Below are 13,077 nucleotides of genomic sequence, written 5' to 3'. Positions count from 1 at the left end.
AACAACGCTTATTCACGAAAATCATCAAAACACGTTGTAGAATTGATTGCGCGAATTTTACCAAACTTAATTACAACGGTTCTTTGTTGTTAACCGTTGTTATTGGTTTTAACAACGGGTCATACTTGAAAAACCGTTGTTAATATAAAAACTAATAACAACGGTTAAATTTTAACCGTTGTTAATAATTTGGCGCAAAATTAGTGAAAAGTAATCACAACGGTTTGTTTAGAACCTGTTGTTAATACTTTTTAACAATGGTTGTAGACTCAATAACCGTTGTTATTAATGTTATGGAAATCTTAAGAACAACAGATTGCTTTATTCTGTTATACGCTACAAAACACAAACACAAGCTAATACTGCTACTATATCATCCTCCATTCCTCCCTGATCGTCTCTCTGTCTTCATCTCCGTCACTGTGGTCACCGTCTTCTCTCCCTCATCGTGTTTATCAATCAGGTATATATATGTTTCTTAGCAACGCTTATAGATATAGGATTTTTTGGGTTATTATCTAATTTGTTGATAATTTAGCTTAATTGCTTTCCTGAATTTCGTTTATTTGTTTACCTATTATTGTATTTTTTGAATTAGTTGCCTATTATTACGAATGTAGAATAATGACTCGAACTTGGATGATTGATGCAAATATGAGTGACCGCACCTACAAAGATGGTTTAGCTGAATTTTATGAATTCGTTTCGAACAATTTGAAAGGTTCTTCTAGTATTGCATGTCCTTGTGAAAGATGTGGTAATATTAGCTATATGGCTTTTCCGGACGTTAAAATACACCTAGAAAAGTGGAGATTTAGTCGATCCTATACACGTTGGATTTTTCATGGGGAATCATTAGAGGAAGAGAATAACTCTGAAGAAGATGATGTTGAGGTACACGAAAGGCTAACTGATGATCCTGAGTTTGCCGAGTTTTTTGAGTTGGAAGAGTTGGAAGTAGAGAAGTTGAATGTTGGGTCTATAGATAATGAAGAGAATGATGATGAGACGATTGCTTTTGAAGATGTAGGTGATGACACTAGTAATTGGGATGACCTTAACAACATGTATGAGAAGTTGTGTGAGTCTGAAGCACCTCTGTATCCTGGTTGTAAGTTCACAAAAATGTCGGCTGTGGTGAAGTTGTATAATATCAAGGGGGCAAATGGGGTGAGTGACACGTGTTTCACTAGTTTTTTAGCCTTGATAAAGGAGTTGCTTCCTAATGGTAATGTTCTACCTGTTAAGACATATGAGGCGAAAAAACTAATAAGAGGAGTGGGTATGAAATATGAGAAAATACATGCATGTCCAAATGATTGCATATTGTATCGGAAATTATATCAAAACTTAACCAATTGCCCTAAATGTCTGGAGTGGCGTTATAAGGATAAGGAAGGGATCCCGGCTAAGGTGTTGTGGTATTTTCCATTGATACCAAGAGTCATAAGGATTTATGCGAATCCCGATGATGCAAAAATGTTAACTTGGCATGAAACAGGAAGAATAAATGACGGAAAGCTAAGACACCCGGCAGCTGGTAAGCAATGGAAATCGTTCGACGCTAAGTATCCCGAGTTCGGCAATGAACCTAGAAACTTACGTCTAGCGCTGTCCACTGATGGAATGAACCCACACGGAAACATGAGTAGCCAACATAGTACTTGGCCAGTAGTGTTGGCTATTTATAACTTACCTCCATATGTGTGTATGAAAAGAAAGTATTTGATGTTGTCGTTGTTAATTTCCGGCCCTAAACAACCTGGAAATGATATAGATGTATATTTGGAACCTCTTCTAGATGATTTGCGATTGTTGTGGGATAGTGGGATAGAAGTATTTGATGCATATAAGAACGAAACTTTTAATTTGAGAGCGATGTTATTGTGTACAATATCTGACTATCCGGCTTATGGCGACCTTTCTGAGCACACAGTTCATGGGAAAGAGGCTTGTCCATTGTGTGGGGAGGATATCGAGTCTGAATACTTGAAGTCTTCTCGTAAGTATGTGTATATGGGAAATAAGAGGTTCTTGTATCATGACCATTGTTATCGCAAGATGCAGAAAGCATTCAATGGAAGACAAGAACTTCGTCAACCTCCTAGAATTTTGGGTGGGCATGAAGTTTATCAGAAAGTAAAGCATATTCAGATATATTATGGGAAGAAGAGCGGCTCTAAATTGTCTACTCGTGGGTATAAGAAAAGATCCATATTTTTTGATAAACTTCCATATTGGCCTCGACTGGAGGTCGCATTGCCTCGATTTCATGCACATTGAGAAATATGTCTGTGATAATATTATCAATACCCTTCTGAATGTTCCTGGTAAAACAAAGGATAACGCCGCAGCTAGGGAAGATATGAAAATGATGGGTATTGGGCTAGAGTTGGCACCACAGAAGAGAGGTAATCATACATTTTTACCGCCAGCAGCTTATACCCTTTCACGGAATGAGAAAAAAGAGTTCTGTGCATGCTTGAATGGAATTAAAGTGCCACATGGTTATTCGTCGAACATCAAACGCCTAGTATCGATGCAAGACCTAAAACTCATCGGGTTAAAGTCACATGATTGTCACACTTTGATGCAACAATTACTACCTGTGGCTATTCATTCCATTTTACCTGAAAAGGTAAGATATGCTATAACTAGATTCTGTCTCTTCTTCCAGTCCATATGCGAGAAAGTCATCGATCCCGATGATGCGGATTCATTGCAGGACCTCGTTGTAACCTCTCTTTGTCAGTTGGAAATGTATTTTCCACCCTCTTTCTTCACTATCATGATTCATCTGACCATTCACTTGGTTAGGGAGATTTTGTACCTTGGGCCTGTGTACTTGAGATACCAGTATCCTTTCGAAAGATTGATGAAAGTCTACAAGGACTATACATCTAATAGGTATCGTCCGGAAGGTTGTATTGCTGAATGCGCTATTTTAGATGAAGCTCTTTCATATTGTTACGCTCATCTCTCCCCTGAGGAGTTGATTGGGGTTCCTAAGAATCGTCATAGTGACTGGATGACCGGAAAAGGTATTAGGGGCCGGGTTGAAAAAATTTTGACACGTGAAATGTTGCATTTAGCACACACGTATGTGCTAAACAACGAAGATGAGGTGCAACCTTATATTCAACAACACAAAGACGAGCTCAAGTACGATCACCCAAACAAGACCGAGAAGTGGATTGCGAACGAGCATACGAAGACGTTTGCAGAGTGGTTTAGGAATATTGTCTTAGAGTGTACTGATCAAACTGGTGATGACATCTCTCCTAGGTTACTACGTCTTGGTTTAGGTCCAAATGCCAGGGTCACCTTTTACAACAGTTTTGCCATTAATGGATATACTTTTTACACCCGCGAGCAAGATGAGTTGAGCACAATGCAAAATAGTGGTGTGAGTTCTGAATTTGAGGCAATGCACTTTGCTACTTCAAAAGATAAAAAGCCTATTTGGGGAAAATGCCTTTATTATGGTGTTATTCAAGGAATATTGGTACTAGATTACATTGATTTCACAATGCCTTTGTTTCGATGTAACTGGGTTGATAACAACATCCATTGTGTCCGAAAGGATAAGATGGGATTTACGTTGGTCAATCTGGGTAAGGTTGGCAATAATAAGGATGATCCTTTCATAATGGCATCCCAAGCTAAACAAGTGTTCTATGTCACCGATCCTATGGATAAGAAGTGGTCCGTTGTACTGTCTATAAGGAGTAGAAGGAGTAGTCCATCCGATAATGGTGATGATGATCAGGATGTCGTTTTTGAGGGAATGGATCAGTCTACCACTGTATCTTATTTCGACGATGTTGACACGATCATGAGGGCACTGAAAGCATCTATATGCGTGATGACCATGGTGAAGGTATTTGGGTTAACGAAGAAACTATGACATCCAAGAAACGTCCCCGATCCTGAGATAGTTCATCAGGACACAGTGATATGGACGACCAACATTTTGAGTCATTTTCAGACCAATAATTTGATGGTTTAATTTATTGGTAAATCAATAATGGTCATTGTTAAATAAAAATTCCCAAATTTGCATGGCATGGTAAATCCTGTAGCTTAGATATGCAGTATGCATGCATGCGGGTGTTGTCTTATTTTCTTGATCTTATTATTAGATGTGGATGCTGGTGTTGAAATTGCTGAATAATGTTGCGGATATGGTGCTTCATTTATTACGTATGTATTGTTACAGGTTTGGACTGTAATGGAATTACAGTAATTTAAAAAAAAAAAAAGGTTCAACAATAACAACGGTTATATTTAAATTACCCGTTGTTAATACTTTCAACAACGGGTATAGTTACATTACCCGTTGTTATAACTTTCAACAACGGTTGTAGTACCCCTACCCGTTGTCATTGATTTTTTTGACATATTTCATTTTGGCGCAAATTTGGTGAAAATATATTACAACGGGTATATTTTAACCGTTGTAATAAAGTTTTGACAACGGTTGACTTTTTTTGACCCGTTGTTATTAACATATAACAACGGTTTTGCTTTGAGCACCCGTTGTCAATAGTTTGTCTTAATAAAAAACTAATTTACAAACACATACAGCATACCATACACAAACACACACAACACCAGTTCAACCGTTGGTATCCTGAGTTAATTCTTCTCTCTTCCTCGCTTTCTACATTCTCGTTTCCGGCCGTCGCCCAATTTCCGACGCCCGGATTCCGTTGCCTTACCTTATCATCGTGCTCGTTCTCTTTATCATCATCATCATCAGGTATGTTCACTTTAATTTTGTGTTTCGTCATTAGGGTTTTAAGACGATCATCTTTTTTCTTTTTCATGCATCTGTTTGTTTTTCGTCTTCTTTGTTATCTTTATCATCCCGCATCATCTACTTCACTCCTCTTATTAGGGTTTAGGATTTTAGAAGCTCAATCTGTTGTTTTAAATTTTCATTCCTATTAGGGTTTAGGGTTTTAGATAATACTCTGCATGTACGTTGTTAAGTTGTTCATTTCCTATATCATTCATATTTGGGTTTTAGGATTATCATGGGTGAAAAACGTAAAAGAAGTCAAAAGAATAATAAGCCTGAGGATAATAAGCCTGGTGAGAGGGGTGCTACGAAGTGCCGAGAAAGTCCTTGCGCTATAGCCGCTAAACAGTAGTTGGAAATAACATGGAGCTCGAAGGGTTTCCCTACTGGCCCAAATGCGGGTTATTTCTCCAGTTGGATTGGATGTTGCACAAGACAGTTTATGCCTATCCATTTAGATGATGTTAGAACTTTGAATCCAAAATTGGCGGAGTTATACTTGGCTCGTGTAAAGGAAGGCTTTATTATACCCGATGAAAGCCATGATAAGTATTTAATGCATAAGGCGGATGTCCACAAAAGGGTGGAGGTGTGACGTTGCTAGGGATTGGTTGTATGTGGACAAGGCAACGGGGGAGATGCGTAAGAGCCCACCGGAAAACAAGTGTCCCACCATCAGTCAGGAACAATGGGATCTTTTCAAAGAGATGAGAACTACTGAGAAGTTTCAGGTTAAATATCCTCGCCTTTTAACGATTTACCTATCATTGTTTTAATTAATGAGTCCTTTATATAATCTTTTTATTATCTCATCCACTTGCGCTTTTATATAATTATTTGAAGGCCGTTAGCAGAAGAAATCGTGCTAACCTTTTATGCAAGAAGGGGAAATGGTATGGTTCTCGAGGTGGTTACAGAAAGATAGAAGAGAACCTCGTAAGTAGCATGCATTATTCCCCTGGGAGACTTTATTTTTTTAATCACACTTGGACTTGCATTGATACACATTTACATGTATAAATGTTACCATGTTAATGTGTAGGTGGCAAAGGGAGCGACCAACTTGGATCGGCATGTAACTTATAAAGAACGGAACACGCCTAAAGGATCCCGGTCGCGTGACAAATATGATGAGGAAGTGTTGGCCAACATAGTAAGCATTATTTTATTAAGACGAGTTCATTACTAACTTTATTATTTTAGTCACAAATATAATTTGAAGTTTATTTAATATATTATAGGACAACGTATTGAAAGAGGTAGAAGAAGGGAAATTCACTCCCAGTGGTCGTAATGACAGTCTTGCTAGAGCGATCGGCCGACCCGAACATCCAGGTCGTTTGAGGGGCGTCCCGTTACAGGTTGGAGTAACGAAATATTATGGGACAACTGCCCCGATAAAGAAGAAAAGGAAGACTAAGTCTGAGAAGGCTGACATGGTACCATTTATTCTATTATTTTCATTTAAGTTCAATTAACATGTTATTGTTGGGATAAAAATTGCGGACACATTACATTCTTGGCACGCACTTGATTAATGGCATCCGTACTACTAAAGTTTGAATCTTTGGAGGCAAGCTTTCCGAAGAAGAAGTAAAGATGATGGAGGATGTCATTTCTAAAGGGGGTAATAATAAGGTACAACAGATTGGTCAAGAGGCCGCTACTACCTTGGCAATACATGAGAAGGAAGTATCGGTCAACGAGATTCAGAAAGATCAGGTACCTAATGCTTCTGAAGTTGTAACAACTAAAGCCGATCAGGTATCTAATACTTCCTTATTTTTCTTTTCTTTTTTTTTGGGTAAGATCAGGGGGTGTGTTCCCTGCCAGCTCTAATGCTATAACTTCTGACATGGTGCCATTGGTTAATTTTATTAGGTAAATAATGGGTCCGAAAAGGAGATGCAACTTGAGAAGACTACTGATGGAAAACGAATACATCCCCTTCAAGTCGGTTCCCTATTTTCGATAAGGTATGCATGAAGTGTTTAGTTAGTTAAATTTATATGAATTCTATTAAATTTTGGGATATAATAATGTATGTGTATATTCTTCGTAGTAAACAAGAGGCCAATTATTCTTGCTGACCCTAAAACCGAAAAGCCACATGTGCGTGTTGGCGGGGTCTCGTAGAAATAATGCACACTAAATCTGCGAGCGAAACGTAGTTCATGGCGAAAAACTTTTGCCGAATCATAGAAAAGTAGAGATAACTACAGGTCTTTCCAGGCCATGAAAACTTTCAACCGCCTATCCCGATTCGTGACGACATTACCATTCGGGAGATGCGGTTGGAAGTTTCATCCAATGGCTCGAAACTCACATCTACTTGGCTTGGCCGTCTCCGCCTCAAAGAAAAAGCGATTGGGGTTAGAAGAAATACCTTTATATATATGTTAAATTTTTAATTGTTGAATGTTTTTATATGTTCAATTTATATGTTATTTTTTTTTTTGTAGAGAACAAAAAAGCCGGCTTTGGCGGATAAGCCTAAGTCCACAGACATTCCAACTACCTCGTCGAGACAACAACTTGATGAGGTATTTAATTAACTTCTCCATTTTTTTAAAAACCTCGCTCCCTTTATTTATATTTTGTCTGTATTTATAAAAAGCATGGTAATTTTGTGTAGGGGACAAAAAGACTCGATAAGCCTAAGTCCCCAAATCATACTGCTACTACTACCTCATCATTGAAAGAGCAAGTTGACGAGGTATTTAATTAAGTACGCTTTTATTTTTATTACTCCAACTAGGATATGTTACTTTTGGATTTTTTATTATTTTAATTATCTACTACATGTGTAGGCTGGTGGTAGTAGCACAAAATCAAAGACTCATTCTTTCCCGGACCTGAAAGAAGTTAGGAGTTTAAACTCCACACAATATACTAGGAAGGATTACATGCAAAAAGTAAGAACGGTGACGATGAGGAAACTGCATGAGGAGGCTGGCCATCGCATAGCCACCGAGCAATTGAATTGTTATTCCGCTCGAGGAGGATATTCTAGGGGTTGAGCGCGAAGCACTTCTATCATGGGATATGCTAGCCATTTGGGCTGGCCTAGACCAGATTGATGTCCAACACCTATTTGTTTGGATGAAGTAAGTTTCTTAATAAATAATTTCATATTCTAATATTCTGACTACTAGATAGTGTTTTAAATACCGGAATTAATACCGTAATAATGTAGGATATTGAAATTGAGAGTGATCCCCGATCCAGTTGATCAATACGGATTCCTGTGCCCCTTTGTTTTATCTTTATTTATTATGGAATTCTCGTTCGAAGATCGGGTTGATTATATTGCTCAGCAATTGGCGACACCCAAGAAGCTGATTTTTGCCGCTTATAATGAAAAAGGGTAATAAACAAATTACTATTACGTTTCCCCCTACAATTGAATTTTCATAACTAATTTATGTACTTGTTAATAATGATGATGTCTCTTGATGTAGGACTCATTGGGTGCTAGCAGCCATCATGTCGACAAAGAAGAAAGTTTTTTGGTTGGACTCTATACATCATCAACCAAGCGAGACTTTTAAGCGCTTGATTAATAAGTAAGTTTATAATACTGATTTATTTATAATAACATTAAGTTTCAATATTTATTTATAGAAAAAAGCTCATTTTTGCCCCTAAAAAAATGAGTTTCTGCCTCCTTTTTTTTTTTTTAAAAAAAAAAGGGCCTTTGAGAAGAGAAGAGCTAACGAGTAGGATCAACCCACGAATGATTCTGATGTTGGCCCTGATTTTATTACGATAACAGGGGTACGTGCTCAAATACAATACATTAAGTGCAAAAATATGTGTTTAATACTAATACAATACCTAAAGTTCAAGATTTTGATGTGAGCCTTCTCTCGTCTGTTTGTTTTTATGTAATAATAGGCCCCTCGCCAGCCAGATAGCATACAATGTGGATACTACGTTTGTTGGTTCATGTTGGAGATTATTAGGCGAAGATATATCATTATTCCAGAAAAGGTTAATAATTTAATAATGTGTTTATTACTTTTTTTAAATTAGAGATAATGTTCTCTTTCTTGCTGCTATATATATACACCATGATGTTGCTATGCAGTAATTGATGTTGTTACAATAATGTCTTCTCTTTGTTTTTTCCGCAGTATGTAATCAACCCGTCACAACAGATTGAGCAGTACTCAAGTATAGATATAAACGAGGTAAGGGACATGTTGGGCAAATACGTCTTAGAAAATAAAAATGCATGATACTCAGAGTTTAGATCAGCTTATTAGTAAATTTTTTGTTGAAGTTAGGGAATGATTAGTTCATGTAAATTCAACTCCTTGTAAGTAAGTATATATATATATATATATATATATATATATATATATATATATATATATATATATATATATATATATATATATATATATGATGTTCTTTGTTGTGGTTGAATTGAATCTATTGAGTTCGATGAACCCACCTTGTGATTTATCTTTAGTCTTTGGTATATGGTGCTTTCTTGATATATGCAGGTTTTTGAATGGCATGAAACAAATTTAATTTTTCAAAACATTAGGAGTTCGTAATAAAAACGGTTACTAAAAAAAAAACCGTTGTGAAGACCTTTCACAACGATTAATTAAAAAAACACCGTTGTGAATGACTTTCACAAATACCGCGCATAATATTCAACAACAGGTTTTAAACGAAGAACTGTTGTTAAAAGTCTTCATAATTTTGGAGGTAAAGTTACAACAACGGGTTTTAAACTAAGAACCGTTGTTACAAACAATTTCAACAACGGGTATGTAGCATAAACCCGTTGTTAAAAGACATCACAATTTTGGAGGGAAAGTTACAACAACGGTTGTACATATGACAACCGTTGTTATATTATTCCCTCCAAATTTTTGAAACACTTTCCACAACGGAGAACACCCAACAACAACGACTTTTAACCGTGGTGAATACTTTCGACAACGGTTTCATTAAATAACCAAACCGTTGTAAATACCTTCTACAACGGCCGCTTTAACAACGTCCGCTTTTTGTTTTTACAACGGTTTTTACCCGTTGTTATAGCCTGTATCTGTAGTAGTGAAAATAATCTTTTTAAACAGTTTAATCACGGCTTTTGCATCGCAATGGGGAGTAGCGATAGCTTCTACCCATTTAGACACATAATCTATAGCTACGAGGATATATTTATTACCTTGACTGCTCGGAAAAGGTCCTTGATAATCAATGCCCCAGACATCAAAAATCTCAACCTCTAGAATGCCTACCTGTGGCATCTCATGTCTCTTTGAAATATTCCCCGATCTTTGACAAGTATCGCACTCAGCAACAAAATTGCGACTATCTGCATGCAAAGTTGGCCAATAGAAACCAGATTGGAGTACCTTAGCCACAGTCCGGGACGGACCATGGTGACCACCATAGGCAGAAGAGTGGCAAGCTTCTAGGATATCCTTCACCTCCTATTGAGGCACACATCTCCGGATAAGACCGTCTGCGCATTCCTTGAAAACATAAGGATCATCCCAAAAGTATTATCTAGCATCATAAGCAAACCGCTTCTTCTGCTGCCATGAAAGCTCGGGTGGTATCTTACCTGTCACAGCAAAATTAGCATAATGAGCAAACCACGGAGGTGGATAAGACCCCGAATTAGTAATAGCTAACAGACTCTCATCAGGAAAAGAATCATTAATGGGTAACGAGTCCACCCTTTCTGTCAGCTGCAGACGAGATTAATGGTCAGCCACCACATTCTCTGCACCTTTCTTATCTTTGATCTCCAAATCAAACTCCTGCAAAAGGAGTATCCACCTCAAAAGTCTCGGCTTCGCATCCTTCTTAAGAAAGAGAGTCTTCAGTGCTGCATGGTCAGTATAAACAACAACCTTAGAACCTAACAAATAAGACCGAAATTTGTCTAAGGCAAAAACTACAGCTAGAAACTCCTTCTCAGTGGTGTAATAATTGACTTGAGCCTCATCCAGAGTTCGGCTCGCATAATATATGGCATTCAAAACTTTATTCTTCCGCTGTCCCAAAACTGCACCAATCGCATAATCGCTGGCATCACACATAATCTCGAATGGGAGATCCCAATCAGGTGGCTGAATGATTGGTGCAGAAACTAGAGCCTCCTTTAACCTGTTAAAAGCTAAAAGGCACTCATTAGTAAACTCAAAGACAGCATCCTTAAGGAGCAATTATGTAAGTGGTTTAGCAATTTTTGAAAAATCCTTAATGAAACGCCGATAGAAACCAGCGTGACCAAGGAAACTCCTCACTCCTTTAACATTCACGGGAGGAGGCAATTGCTCAATCACCTGCACTTTTGCTTTATCAACATGTATACCCTTATCATAAATCAGATGCCCTAACACAACTCCCTCATTGACCATGAACTGACATTTTTCCCAGTTTAAAACAAGATTAACATCAATACAACGCTGCATGACTTTATCAAGATTAGCTAAACAACGATCAAAGTCATTACCATAAACTGAGAAATCATCCATAAATACCTCCATAATGTTCTCTATATAATCAGAAAAAATCCCCATCATGCACCTCTGAAAGGTAGCTGGGGCGTTACACAATCCGAAAGGCATTCTGCGGTATGCAAAATCACCTTGTGGACAGGTGAAGGTGGTCTTACTCTGATCATCCGGATGAATAGGGATCTGAAAGAACCCTGAATATCCGTCTAGAAAACAGAAAAATTTGTTAGAAGCAAGTCTTTCAGTCATTTGGTCAACAAAAGGGAGGGGGAAATGGTCTTTCTTGGTGGCGGCATTCAACTGTCTATAATCAATGCACATCCGCCACCCTATCACAACTCGTGTTGGTATTAATTCATTTTTCTCATTTTTAACCACGGTAGTCCCTCCTTTCTTCGAACTACCTCGAATCGGGCTAACCCACTTGGAGTTGCCAACTGTATAAATAATACCCGCATCGAGTAGTTTCATCACCTCGGCCATAACAACTTCCTCGCATCTTCGGGTTCAACTTACGTTGACCACATGCGTAAGGCTTGTGGCCTTCCTCCAACTCTATCCTGTGCATACAAATATCAGGGCTGATGCCCTTAATATCATCCAAAAAGTAACCTAAAGCCTTCCTGTTTTCTTAAGCACACACATCAAAGCGAAAAGTGGTCATCATTAAGCTTAGCACTAACAATAGGCGGGTACCGCTCCGTATCATCTAGAAAAACATACTTAAGATTAGGAGGAAGTGGCTTACGCTCTGGCACCTTTACCTCTACATCATAGGCAGAATCAGCTTCAATGGTATAGCAAGTGTTTACCAAATTTTCATTGGCCAGGCTTATGAGCATCTCATCTTCTTCCTCTGTGAGCTCGTAGCTTTCCATTGAGGCTACCAAAGCATCTGGCTCCTCTGCATTCTCCGCTGTATTATCTGCACACTCATCTAAACGGGTTAGATCAGCTAAGGGATCCTTGGCTAAAGATTCCCTCGAGTTATAATTAACGACCACATCAACAATATCAATGGAATAACACGTATCATCATCAGCAGGTTCAATAGCCTTGCGAGCAAGACTGAACTCAATGGTGTCATCCCCTACCTCTAAGGTTATAATTCCGCGTTTGACATCTATTACTGCCCCAACTGTATGCAAAAATGGTCTGCCTAAAATAATAGGTATCTGACTGTCCTCTGCAATGTCCAAAACAACGAAATCGACAGGAATAAAAAACTTACCCACTCGAACGGGTACATCCTCTAAGACTCCTAAAGGTCTCTGAGTTGATCTATTTGCCATCTGAAGGGTAATATCGGTCACCTTAAGTCTACCAATATTTAGCCTTTCGCAAACGGAATATGGCATGACACTGACACTAGCCCCTAAATCACAAAGGGCCTTTCCAATTTCGTGGTTACCTATAGTGCAGGGAATCGAAAAGCTACCCGGGTCCTTTAATTTAGGTGGTATATTAATTTGCGAAAGAACATTACATTCTTCCACAAAAGTAACATTACCGTCATCATGAAAATTTCTCTTACGATTCAAAATGTCTTTCATAAATTTAGCGTAAGAGGGTACCTGGGTAATTATATCAGTGAAAGGAATGGTTACCTCAAGATTCTTGACCATCTCCAAAAACTTACCAAACTTGCGCTCCAGCTTAGTATTCTTTAAACGCTCTGGATACGGGACTGCAACACTGGCCGTAGGATCAACAACCTTCGGCTTCCGTAAATTTAAAACCTCCGTCAAATCATCTATGAGTATAGAATCATGCAAATTA

Source organism: Silene latifolia, unplaced genomic scaffold (assembly GCF_048544455.1).
Source record: "Silene latifolia isolate original U9 population unplaced genomic scaffold, ASM4854445v1 scaffold_75, whole genome shotgun sequence".
In the NCBI taxonomy this organism is placed as follows: domain Eukaryota; kingdom Viridiplantae; phylum Streptophyta; class Magnoliopsida; order Caryophyllales; family Caryophyllaceae; genus Silene; species Silene latifolia.
This window is presented reverse-complemented; position numbering follows the sequence as displayed.